The sequence below is a fragment of the Solea senegalensis genome, unplaced genomic scaffold (genome assembly GCF_019176455.1).
Source record: "Solea senegalensis isolate Sse05_10M unplaced genomic scaffold, IFAPA_SoseM_1 scf7180000013203, whole genome shotgun sequence".
NCBI classification, from domain to species: domain Eukaryota; kingdom Metazoa; phylum Chordata; class Actinopteri; order Pleuronectiformes; family Soleidae; genus Solea; species Solea senegalensis.
Genome location: NW_025320778.1, coordinates 148,348 through 162,278, shown reverse-complemented (window position 1 = coordinate 162,278; position 13,931 = coordinate 148,348).

Genomic DNA, 13,931 nt, shown 5'->3' with positions numbered 1-13,931 from the left:
TTTGAGTGCCACCTATTGAGGTAAAATTGAGAGTAAAATAAATAAATACTGCTTACAGTGAAAGAATATTCACAATTATTTGTTAATATGAAAGTCATACAAAGAGATTGGGACTCAAATAGCAATAATAAACTGCAATATCCCAGGAAATACACAACAGTATGTGTGTTAGTGTGTGTGTGCGTGTGTGTGTGGGGTTTAGTTGTGCATTTCCATCAGTTGAACACAACAGCATGGTCTCTGTGTGCATAGCTGCATTTTAACAAAAACTGAAGGTGCAAAACAGGTGCAAGACTGGAGTTCCACTCAGATAATGATGCTTTGCACTTTTTTGACAGGAGACTGCTCCTTTTTACTCCTGGTAAAAAAAACAAAAATGTTTGTATTTAAAATGTTTTCACCACAAACCCAACACTTCTTATGCTTTTACAGTGAGTTTTTTTTTTTTTTTTAGTTTTTACGGTCCAAGCTTTTTCAAGTGCTACTTTGAATTAAAATCAGCAGATAAGAAGTGTTTGTCTATTTTTTACTTATTTTTTAATGTTTTAATTCAAAACTAGGACTGCAACTAACAGTTTTCATAAACACAAAACAATTCATCAATTATTAGTTTTGACTAATTATTAAGTAGTTGACTATAGCGCTGGGCAATGTATCAATATTATATTTATATTGTGACATGAGACATGATTAGAGCTGAAACGATTAATCGATGAATCTGTAATTAATCGATGATTCGATAATTATCGATTTCTAAATTAATCGACAACTATTTTGATAATCGAATAATCGGTTTGAAGCTTTTTTCATGATTAAAACAAGATCTCCGATTGTTTAAGCTTCTTAAATGTGAATATTTTCTTAATTTCTTTGCTATGGATAATGAAATCATTAAAAGTCAATTATTTTGGTTTGTGGATGAAACAAGACATTTGAGAACATCATCATTTCCAGGTTTGACGAACACCGATCAACATTTTTTAAGGTTTTCTGATATTCTGAACACCAAGCGATTAATCGATTAATCAAGAAAATAATCAACAGATTAATCGATTATGAAAATAATCGTTAGTTGCAGCTCTAGACATGATATGGTCTGACATTTTGGATATCGTAATATCGTAATAAGGTATCTGTGACTGCATTTTCCTGATTTTAAAAGCTGTTGGATTGGTAATCATCATATTTAGGGCCGAGCACGAAAGCTAGGGACCAGAGACACACAATGCAAGGAATCTATTGTTTTCCTTCAGATTATTATATCAGTGGTTTTCCGGTCATTTTTGACACTTGACACTCTGGAAACTTGGCATGGAGGTAAGCAGACATGTTATAGCCCAAGACAAGCAAAAAACCATGAACCATGGAAGGAAGTGGGCCATTTTGAATTTGGCGTCCATTTTGGCAACTTACACTCTTCGTAAATGAACAAAATAGTCTGAGCTATCATAAGTTTTTGTGGATTCAAAAGGGTTTGGCCACGGCAACCATCGGAGGTTTGGGGAATTTCAATCATTCGCCATAACACTTTAATTTTAATCCTAATTATTTGTGTTAAGCAGATCCATTGATTCTTCTAATACATCATACAGAGTGCATTTACAGTGTATTGTCACTCTTCTTCATCCAGCCTTAGTTGACAATTGAATTAGTAATGGATTAACAATCAATTACTCGTTGCAGTCCTAATTCAAACTAACTAGAGTCGTCTGTGATGTGCCGTGCAGTATCAAAAATGAATTAGGTCCAGAGTAAGTAAGAAGTTAAATGCCATCTAAACTACACTTACTACATTTTTAGGGATTTTAGCTAAAGCTCACAGTCAGCATCAACAGATCGAGTTCACCCAGTTTTCATGGAGGCAGCTCCGTTGTCCTTGTATTTAAAGAGATAAACGGAGGTGTCATCTGGACTGGAGGTCTAATGGTTACCACATAAATTCAAAGTCCAATTCCTGGACAGGCGGCCATTTGAAATGTGATCATATAAGGGGTGTTCAAGGTAAGTATGCTCGTGTGAATGGCCACCATCTTCACCGCAAACCCCCCGTCCCTGAAGACGACATGGGTTATGATCTCCCCAACATAAAACTACCCGAGATGAAGTTTAATACTCAGGTCACATGAAAACAGCTGAGGAATATCCATTACAACTGCACTATCTCTTTCATTCCCCACCATAATTTACAAGTGGAGACTACACAAAAGTTGTAAGTGACCCTGAAATTAAAAATTATTTAGCTGAATTATATTTCCCAGAAAGAACCTGACCACATGGAGTCCGAGGGCCCATACACACGAGAAGGGGTTTCACACCTTAGCAATATGGAAATAGACTTTTCCCTATAGAAACTTTTTCTTTGTCATTTTAAAAAAAAAAAAGGTTTCCTGTTAAAACGACATCATTTCGGGAAATGATGTAATGTAATAAGTAGCAAAAAAAAAAACACTTATGTGGAGCTGTAGTGCTGAGCAAATCTCAAAACTACACCCTAACATTTTCATGAATACCAAAAATACACTACTTTGGGGAAAAAAATATGTCATAGCCCCACTTCTCTTGCTTTTCCGCTGTTGTTATCTACAATGTCGTTTAGAGATTGTTTGCTCTATTTATGACTAGTTCTTTGTATGTTTGCAAATAGTCGATACCAATATCATAGAGCTGACCGATTATCACAATTATTTGGGTCAAAATTGAAATCACGATTATTTCATTATTTCATATTTAATCCCCAGCAAGTAAAAGTAGCTAAAAGTCACTAGAATTTGCGTAATTGGCCATGTGTATGTAATTGTAATGGACTCTGCAGGAGAGAGGAAAACTGTCATGGAACCGACAAAAAGTGAGTTAAAAAACACCCTTATAAAAATTAACTCTTAATTTATTGGTATCTTCGCATCGTGCTTGATGTGCATGGGAGGGTGTTTTATAAATTGCATCTGAATTATTTGTACTTACGTCCTGTCTGGTGTGCAAAGACCTTGAGAACGATATGCGCTTTGACGTCAGAGTCCCCAAAAGTCACTAGTCGCTAGAGGAAGCTGAATACTTGCTGTATATAGCGGAAAAAGTTGTTAAAATTGTCAGAATAAAAGCCCCCATTTTATTAAATAATATAGTAATAATCAATTTGCTTCGATTATTGTGTTTTTGTAATGTTTGGGACCATAATTATTAATTGAAACACAAGTTTTTATTAATTGCACAGCAATTATCCCTACGATATTCATAATACTGATAATATTGTGCATCCCTAACTCAAACTGATTCATAGATTATCAAACTAGTTGACGCTAAATTTAGTAATCTAATAATCAATTTATTATTTCAGCCCTATTGCAGTGATGCAGCGGGTCAAACAATGGTTTTACCCTTCAGCATGACAGCCCTGAACACTGATCCAAGCCCTTTGACAGGCAATTGTATTGAATGCTAGAAATCTGTTGTAAATCTATCATAAGTGTGAGTGAAGAAAAAAACATTGTGTATATAAAGAAAAGCATTCCAGCTCAGATCTTTGCTACAACTGTTGATAGGAATGTGAATGGGGAGGCAAGGGGGAATTAACCTATGGTTGCACTGTGAGGTCAAAAGCGGGTTGAGCGTGCATTAAGTCGATCCGTCATGTCTGAAGGAGGGTACTATACATTCTGTTTGTTGTTGTCAATAGAAGACTGCTGCCCTAATTAAAGACCACAATAAAAGCATTGTTCTGCACCTTCCAGAACAAACAACTATCACAGTCAGAATGAGAATCAGGTTGTTGTTGTTGTAGTAGTGGGAAGCACATGGATTAGAGTACGAGCTAAACCCTGTGCTAATTTTAACCCACTGATGCAAAGCAGAATCAACAGTCAAGGTCGTTGATCACAGATCTGCTGCAGTTAACACACAAAAATCTAAGATGTTCTACTGCACTTCTTTCAAAAGTAGAGCAGCAACTAACAATTATTTTCATAATCGATTAATCTGACGATTACTTTCTCGATCAATCGATTGATCGCTTATATTGCTCTTGTATTGTGTACAATGACCAATGAAGATTGGGCACCTTGATCAGCAGTACCCCAGCCCTTGACCTGGTGGAGATTAGAGGTGTCCACCCTCCGGTAAGAAGCCCAATTCCAATTATAAAAATAACTTTGTGTACATAGCACATTTTAAAAACAGCATTGACAAGATGCTTTCACAGACCAGGATACTGATATCCAAACAAATTAGAGGATGAAAATAGAAGAGAGAGAGATAATACAACAAGTATGTTACAATAAAAATAAAGTAGGAGGAAAGGGGGAGAACAAGGGAAAGGGGAAAATGAACCAACAGCAAAAGAACAAAACAATACCAACATTAAAAAACCTACAAGAGACTAAGCCTCCACAATAAAACCCAAAGGAGTGAGAGGGCAGAGACAGAGGACGGAGACCAGGGTTTATAGCAGGAGTATATAGCTGAACCGTTTCAGGTCAGTTTGGTACAGTACAGTGTATTTTTTGCATTTCAATTAGAAAAGGTACCAAAATAACTGTCCCCAACTGTTTAATTCTTTGGCACCGTTGAGGTACCAGAGTAAAATGGTAAGGTACCGACGTGGCCATTAGGCACAGTACACACCCTGCCTACAATACCATACTGTACAAAACTGAACCTTACCACAATGTAAACATGGCTTATGAGAGAGAGGACGAAATCATATAAAAAAAGTAAATTAGAACATATAGCCATGGGTCTGGGCAGCTCTCACATGTAAAGGAAGGCTGTTCCACAGCTTAGGAGCTGCGACAGAAAAGGTTCCATCTCCCCCCTGTTTTATAGCCATGATCTAGGCACATGTAAGAGCAGCTGATCAGTTGACCTCAGAGCTCTACCTGGAGTGTGTGGCTTCAAGAGCTCTTTCAGGTACACTGCATTTGACCACGGCGCAATGCATAAATGCACTGACTTGCTGTATCAGCTGATCAGTTATTTGGGCAAGCAGCTCAGCAGGTGTACCTAATAAAGTGGCCTGTGAGTGTACATTAATACAAACACCAAAACACAGTATTATTGCCATGTTGTCCCTACACATCCCGGTGTTTATCGTCCTCTTATCTAGTAATGTGGATAAGTAAATATTAAACAGATGTATTCACTTAGTAAACCGTACTTACAAACTTTTGCTTGCGGTCTCCCTCATCATGAGTCGATGTGCTGTAGTGAGAGGTACCCTTCTTCTTTTGAGTTTTACTGTCTCGTCCAGAGTCAAACCGATGACTGTAAGTGTCCATGTTGTGAGCCAAATGTATTTTAAAACGGACTGGTAAATGTATACGATGCTAACCTTGGAGGCAAATGTTTGTGACGTACGCACAGAGTGACACGGTGAAGGGCTACACACACCGAAGTGTCTACAAAGTTAACATTCGTGTCTTGAGCTATAACACTAACGCATACGAGCTAATGCTAAGAGTGTGTGTCTGAAGTCCATACACACATTTTCCTTAGTACACTGAAACTGTCAGTTTAGCCAGTTAGCTAGAATGCTAAACTAACATTCACCGGTGGCTTTACTTAGCGTTAATCCAATTTAAGGACTCTCACGTGCTGCTTGAATTTCCGACAACGGGTGGAAAGCAACGTTCAACCCAACGGTTTTCTTCGTCCGTCAAAAAGTATCCCACTATTAACTGAAATACTGAATGAAAGCAGAAGATTAGGCGTCAGCCGGATACATTTATGAGGTACATATTTTTGACAGACCCGCGCAGTGACGCAGTAAGCTCCGCGTGTTCAATTCAACCAATAACATTTGCGGTGACGCGCATAGTCAATAGTCTTTGGTTCATTCGACTCTGTTTATGATAGCAGCGGCGTATCATTGGCCAATTTCGGCTGTCAATCAATGGCCCCTCTTGTTGGGGCTGTTCGTTTTAGCAACCTGGATGTTCCGCAGTACATGTCATGGCGGTTCGAATGACAGAATGAACAATGGGGGTTGACATAAGAACGACACACAACAGAAAACAACAGTGACAGGCTCACACCTGTACATTTCAACAAGCGGTTAAAAACAGAAAACCACAAACTGCCTCAAATCTTGTGTTATATTCAACAAACATACAAAGAAAGACAATGAAAAACAAAAATAAAGTAAAATATAAAAATATAAAAGGAAGCTCTGAAGGAAAATATGTATAAAAAAAAATTGGAAACAAACACAATGTTACCAAACAGTAGTCTGTGTGTGTCATTTTCTAGTATGGGGATTATCAATCTTTTCAGGGCAGATATAAACAAGCATCCATGCAAATGTTGCCAAGAAACCACATTATTAAAGTAGATAGTGCAGTCTTATATACTGAAAGTCTGAATGTACTTTATACTCTTGGCAGTCAGTTTTGTTATTGCGATTTAAAAGTGAGCCTAGGGCTACAGTAAAATCTCAAATACCTTGTCAGATGCAACAAACAGGAACTTGTGTGTGATGCGCTCCTACTCATATATATTCACACTCATTCTCTCACATCATTCACTCCACACACTAAAGCTGTCAGGAGGAAGGTTTCGTGTCTATGTCCATGTAGACTAGTGGAGCAGGGAATTAAACCCTCAACCTCACAAGAAAACCAAAATTCGAAATGCCCATGGAGCCAATGAACATTGCAGTGGCCAGTCTTGGGAAAAAGGGTGTGGGTGGGGGGAACACTGAATATTAAAACAACGATGTGGGTTTAACTTTGGCAATTGTATTAGGATAGTAGAGAGGACAAAAGGGAAAGCGATCAGAACAGCATCACAATAATCTGCCATTGCATTGCACCCCCTTCCACACCCCAAACTCTGACTATGGGCTGCCTTTGGCCGCAGGTTGCTATTTGCTATTTCGCCTGGTGCGCAGTAGATGCCCTTTTAATTTTTGCCCCTGCCCCTCCGTCTGTGCACAGTACTACCCACACTCCATCTGAAATCTCCTCTGTATCCTTAATCTGTGCATCTTTAATGTGAACAGATGATGCTGTCAATGGAAAAAGAAATAAACTGAAATCTTTTGATGTAGGACATCTTGTCATCCACGGGCCCTTGACACCTCTGTTATATTTGTATAGTTGTCTAAATATTGTCTGTATTTGACAAACAGACAACTAAATTCATGTTATTGGCTTGTGCTGTTTATTGAGCATCATTGTGGAGCAGCAAATCAGTGTAATTGTCTACTAATGGGATGTATTGTGAGGAAAACTGACATGGTGGTAGACATGGTTTGTGTGGGAATGGCTGAAAACAGATTTGCTGTGAACATTTGATTCGAAAATCACTGTGAAAAGGAAATTTGAATTTCTTTCAATTCAACCTTTTCAAATCGCTATCGTTATCTTTCAAAAAAAGAACAACCTTTAATTCCGGTTTCCTCAAAGGCTTCCACATGGATGCTTGCATGGCATTAGCACTCTTTATCTCATCGAACACAAGCCTTGTTGTGTCAGTTGTGTGTTAATCCTCTAAGACAGCTCTACCCATCCAAAATGGTCAAATAATTGTCATAAAGATTGATGTACAGGAGGATCAAATGCCACACAATGGCAATTTAAAGTGTCTTGCACTGATAATGACACTGATCTCTGCTGTATAAAGACACCAGAAAACCCATTTTGTGAGTGTATTTTCTGCTTGACTTGAGAATGAGTTATTACGACGACTATCTCCAGTCATCATTGCCGCGACATAAAATATTAATACACCAACACTTCACAGAAATTGGTGAGTGATGGTTGTTAAAATGACATAAAACACAGAGTCTTAAAGTGACTCTATTCATAGACAAGGGCAGGAGGTTTAAATGTTTATGTTTTATACATTGTTTTGAAGAAGTGAATCATGCAGGGACATTTCATGTAGATTTATAATCTGTTGCATCAGAACATAAAAGTCCCTGTGACAGGGACTGCACATTTCAACCTCATAACAAAGTCTTGCATTGTTATGTGACACAATAATGTATTGGTGCTATTCATTTGATACTAATGTAGATTTAATGCAGAAAATGTCGATTTGAGACATAAGGGCCAGAAAGAGAGAAATGTCATCCTCACGCAGAAGACTGAACAATGGACTGGTCCATCTCTATTGGTGAAGCTTCTCAACAAGAGCTTCCATAAATCTTGATAAACACGTGGGAGAGAGAAAATGCTTTTCTACATTTCAGTGTGCATATACTGCCATCTTGTGGTATCAATGAAAATCACTATCCTTGTGTGTGACGCCAACCCTCTCCTTCACTGTCTCGGTCTCTCTCTCTCTCTCCCTTTTGGGGGTTTTTATGATAAAAAAATGCACAAATCATTTTCTGGCTCAGATCTTACACTATTATACAATTCAAGCACTACTCATTTTGTTTTGGTTTTCTATTAGGGATAGTATCTGGTACATGTTGCTTTTTTTGGTACCTGCTCTGACGTAGTTCCAAGCGAGCTGAGCTCATACTAAAATGAGACGACAATAGACGGCCACTGGTTGGCAGAGAGTGTCGTCACTGGAAGACCCATGAGCGTGACGTCCGACACAAGAATCAAATGGAACAATGCCGGACTGTAGATCAGTTAAAAAGACTTAAAAATCCTGAACACATGTGTTAATCTCCAACATTTAGCAAGTCCTCTAAGGTTAAGACACAGTGTGGACTGTGGAGTAAATAACACAGTTATAATTAATGCAATTTATAGTGTTGCATTTGTATCAATAATACTGAAACACAGACTACTCCAAGGTGGTGGAGTGGGGCCCCAAATACATTTCTGCTTAGGGCCCCATAATGACATGTGCTGGCCCTGAATTTGCCCCTCGTGAATACAGATATGAATACATATAGTTGACTGATTTTTTCAAGATGCAGCATTTTTGTACATATATGTGTATATATATTATGTTTTTTAACCTAACTAATTATTATCCACAGTTTTGCACACTGTTTGGTGTACACTGTTTTAATGACAACAATAATGTCTTAGTCTTTTCCACTGCTATGCCGATGATACTCAACTCTATCTCAGCACATCTCCACCCACTCAGCTCCCTCCACAATCACTTATCAACTGTCTACTGGAAATAAAATCTTGGTTGACCTCTAACCTGCTCCAACTAAACAGCTGGAAGACAGAGTTGATGATGGTTGCTCAACAAGGTTGGAGATATGGTCCTCTCTGTCGACGACATCACCACTTCACTGTCAGAGGTGCACAACCTGGGTGTCATTATGGACTCAAATCTATCATTTAACACGCACATCAAATCTGTCACAAAATCCGCCTCCCATCTAAAAAATATCTCCTGACTCCGGCCATTGTTCCCTGATTCTGTCGCAGAGATCCTCATCCATGCCTTAATTATATCTCGCCTGGACTGTTTGTGGTCCCCAAAAAAACCCTGGACAGGCTCCAACACGTCTGAAACTCTACTTCTAGGGTTCTCACTCGGACCAAACCAAAGCGAATTACAATGGAATCGAGTACAATCAGCCAGGGGTGGAATTGAATTTGCGACCATGATGTCTTTCACACACAGGGTAGCGGTCTTAACCACTGAGCCACCCCACCCATGAGCACCGTCCCTCCCGGAACCTGCGGTCTACTGACCTAGGTCTCGTCTTGATTCACTGCACCTGCAGGCAAAGCTTCGGCATCAAGGCTTTCAGTGTCGCTGCTCCAACCCTCAGGCACCAACTCTGGAGTCATTCTGTTTCAGTTGTCTGTTCACGTTTTTCTTTTTTTTGAGTTTTTCTTTTGATTTGGTTTTTATTAAATACTCTTTTTGTTAATTTTCCATCTGAATTTGAAACTTGAAACTGTATTCATTATTCTAAAAAAGGTTTTTAATTAACCCTTCAGTGAAATGATGTATAGAAAATAATTTCAATTAAACAAAAAAATAGTGGGGGCAATTCAGTGCACATGGAGCATTTGTCAACAAACACAAACTAAGTCATGAGAAGTTATAAATCAAGTCAAACTTGAATTTCATAATAGAGAATAAAACACATACAGTGCAAATGGTTGTTGGTGTAGATACATCAGTGTAGCAGCATGGTGAGTGGAATATTCAGAAGACGAATAAAAAAAGCGAGCTGCAATTTAAAAGCTCACATTTAATGTAAGGGGTGACACCCTTGATCTAAAATGTCACAATACAAGGCTCCACTGTGAGGTCACCTTTCTGACGTGTGTTCCGCTCTCATCGCTCTCCTCTCTTTAATAATATTTTCACAGTTACAGAAATATTTACCTTGTAGGAAATTATTCCCACTATAAAATTCTGTCTAAGTTTTAAGTGAACTTCATCACCGTTTTCAGGGACAGTGTTTCAATGAGTCATTAATTATTTAACAATGATTTGATTATTCTATGCGCATTAGAAATGGAACATTCTAATTCTGATGGAGGGTGGAGTGATTACAGAGCTGGTGTGTTGACGTCGCATTAGTTTCACCTAGGCGTGTGAATTTGTGGGCCTGTATTTCCTGATGTGGTGACAAATACGCTCTATTGTTATAACATTTCAGTGACAATGAATAAAATGTTGAGCTGAACATGTTTTGAACAGGCAGTAATTACCCTGTCATGTAGTGATGATCAACGTGGCACTCGGTCATGCATAGCCTACCACAAAATGTTATTTATAGCTTCCACAAATTCTGCAAGGCTAAAATCAATTTCATTCTTTAAATAAAAATGTGTGCGCACGTGTGCTACAGCAGATGTGTAAACTCTTAGTATGCGACACTACACTTGACAGCAGTGTTTAAAATAATGCAGCAGGTGTCCATCATCTCAATTTCCTGATACACTGAGGTTTTTTTGTCGCTATACTGAATGAGGCTTCAGGGGCAGGGTTGTTTTAGTTTGGTACACATGCACTAATGGTTACTATGAATGGTCTCTACTGTATGTCGTGATAATTAGTCATTTTGGTTTTGACCTCATTTGTATTTTAAGTTATTCTCTGGAGAAGATCGCTCTAAAGATTGCATTTTTTTTAAATCTGTTCCATTCTCTTTCTTGTCTATGTCTTTCTCCAACAGTGGTGCAAAGATTGAGTTGATAGTGAAGTTTGCTTTGTCAGCTCTGTTATAGATTGAATGACCCACATTGTGATATGGCCAGACACTGTTTCTTCTTCCTCTTTATACTGTAGCACAGTGGAAAGTTTCATGAGGCCATAGGAGAAGTATTCCCCTGAGTATGGTTCTGGGCACGCCTGCAACACTCAGCATAGTACAGCACATGTCTGTGACATATATATATGTGTGTGTGTGTGCATACACATAGGGGCGTTTAAAGACACAGACCACAACTACATGCCAGTAAAACTACAGATAAAAAAATTTATATACTGTATGTCTGAGTGAGGTTGAACCAACATGGGTTTTGTACATTCTGTTAAATCTGCAAAGCAAATTTAGTCAAATTACAGGCATGAGAGTGTTTGACACCTGGGGCTAAGGTTAGCTTAATGTAAAATTAAAAAAGTTGGAGTTTTCAACTAAAACATTGTTAAAATCAATATTCACACATCACAATCAACATTTCAAATTGTCTGTCCCCACTGTATTTGTCCAAAGTACTCTCGCGATGTCTCTGTGCTGTGTGTGTGTGTGTGTGTACTCTACTGCAGTCACTGAACTGTGACTGCTGCCCTTTGTCTCTGTCACCACTCAACGTTGAGTCTGTTTGTTCCAGGAAACATTCTCACTTGAATTCTGAACCATTTTAAGAAATCGCCTCATTTTCTTCCCCATTCTTTTACTGTGGTCCACGTGTAGCATGAGTTCTCATTCACGGAGCTGTGTTCACGATTAAATACAGCATGAAGATATAGATTTTTATGAAGCGTCGTTTGATCTCTGAACTGTGCGGATGACTTCTGAGGTGTAAAGTGGTACTTTGGTCTCCTGTTACAACATTCTTCTATTCATTACCCTCTGTCCTCCACAGCACACAGGGAACTCCGACCTTTTAGCATGTGAGCGTGAGGAGTCCACGGCAGTTGTGGCCGAATTTCTGTGAAGCAGCGTTTCCACAAGGTTTATCTTGGTTGCCGGAGGCAGCGCCAAGGTCTCCTCACTGATATGACTGGCCTTGGTGGTGGAAAAGGAACACATTATCCTCAGACAGTCTAATTCCAAACCTCCATTTTAAATAACAATCCTATTTATAAACGAAATTAGAAGGTAAATGGTTTGTATTTATATAGCACTGCTCTCGTCTTTGACGCCCACTCAGAGCTGTGTGACACTACAGTGTATTCACATGCTGCCGGCACAGCTGTCCAGGAGCAACAAGGACACATCGGTAATGTAGAGCCGGGAATCGAACCTACAGGTGAGGGTTATGGAATGTAAGAGTTGGAAACAGGAGGGCAGAACAAGAAGAAGGTGATGACATCATCTGATGATAGCCACATTCTGGCAGCTTCCTTTCTCAGCAGCTCATTTTCTTTTCCACACAACAGGGTCAAATATTGATAGCGTCTAAATTTCCCCTCTCGACTTAAAATTTCACACTCATTTCCAGCCTTGACTGGCACTAGGTTTTTTTCCGACATACGGATCAATAACCTCTTACATAACATTCTGGTTTGGACTGGAGGCCAGATTCCAGCTGAATGGAACATGTGACAGGGCTTTGACTGTGTGTTGACCTACATTTTCCCTTCATCCTGCGAGCCCTCCCTCCCTCCCCTACTTCCCTTACTCTACACTTCTCTTCTTCCCTCTATCTGGCCAAACCTCTCTCACCCCCTCCCCAGTAAAGCAGTCATGTAGGCAGTCAGATCCAGACTTGGGCAGGCGAGGCCTTGTGACAGGCATGAACATGCTCCCACACCAAACGATAGATAGCTGGTGGTTGAGCTGTAGTTTTTTCAAATTTTTTTTTCCTCTATGCATTCAGTGTTGTGGTATTCCTGACAGGTGGTTTTGTTCTTCAACAGAAACTTTCATTCAAACCGCTGTAATGTAATGTTTTTCTCAGTAACAAAAGTTTGATAATTACGTCACCATTGCCACTCCCAGAACATCTACATTTCTTCCATTTACTGTGCGTTTGATGGAGTATTGATACTAGATCTCTTTGTGCATTCAGATCACAGACTGCTGTGGGATGCATTAGCGATTTGCAGCGCGGGGTGGTGGGTAGATGGCTTTGCTGCAATTGAACAATGTTAGCTGTATGGGGAAAAATAGAAAAACCTCCTGGAAGTTTTAATGCACTTTCTTAAGGGTTTATGCCGGGGGTGTCAAACTCAAATGACCTGGGGGCCAATGAGTGTCTAGTCTGGTCAAAAAGTGTGGAAAAAAACAACTTAAAATTAAAACACAATATTCCATCATGATATTGCAATTAAGATATTCACTCTCCTCTTGTTTCAGGTAACTTCCCCTTGTGTTTTTCCCGCCCTGATTGTTTCCCCCTGTTCCCCATTACCATGTGTGTATACTGTATATGTTGACCAGTGTAACCCCAGTGCCATCGTCTTGTCAGGTTTTGTACTTTTGTTTGCTCAAGCTCTAGTTTTGCTCGTAGTTTTTCCCTCGAAAGAGTGTAATTTTGTCGCATTTTTAAAATAAAAGACTGTTTATTTTTTACTTTGTCTCCTACGGCGCCCCTAAAGGGACACGGGGGAAAAAAACAAAAATGAAATGTTTCTCATGAAGATACTTTCTGGTGCGCATGAGATACTTGTGAGCACCACAAAGGATCTCGTGTCTGGGAGATCATCCACTGCATTTCGGTTTGTGTTTCTGTGTGAAAATGTCTTTCAGACACAACATGACTGTGAAGACTTGCTCCCAGTGCGCACGAGATACTTTCTGGTGTGCACGAGAAAGTATATTGTGCACATTTTACTTTTGTATTTTTTCACCATGTCCCATAGAGGCTCCGTAGTCTCCAGAGTCG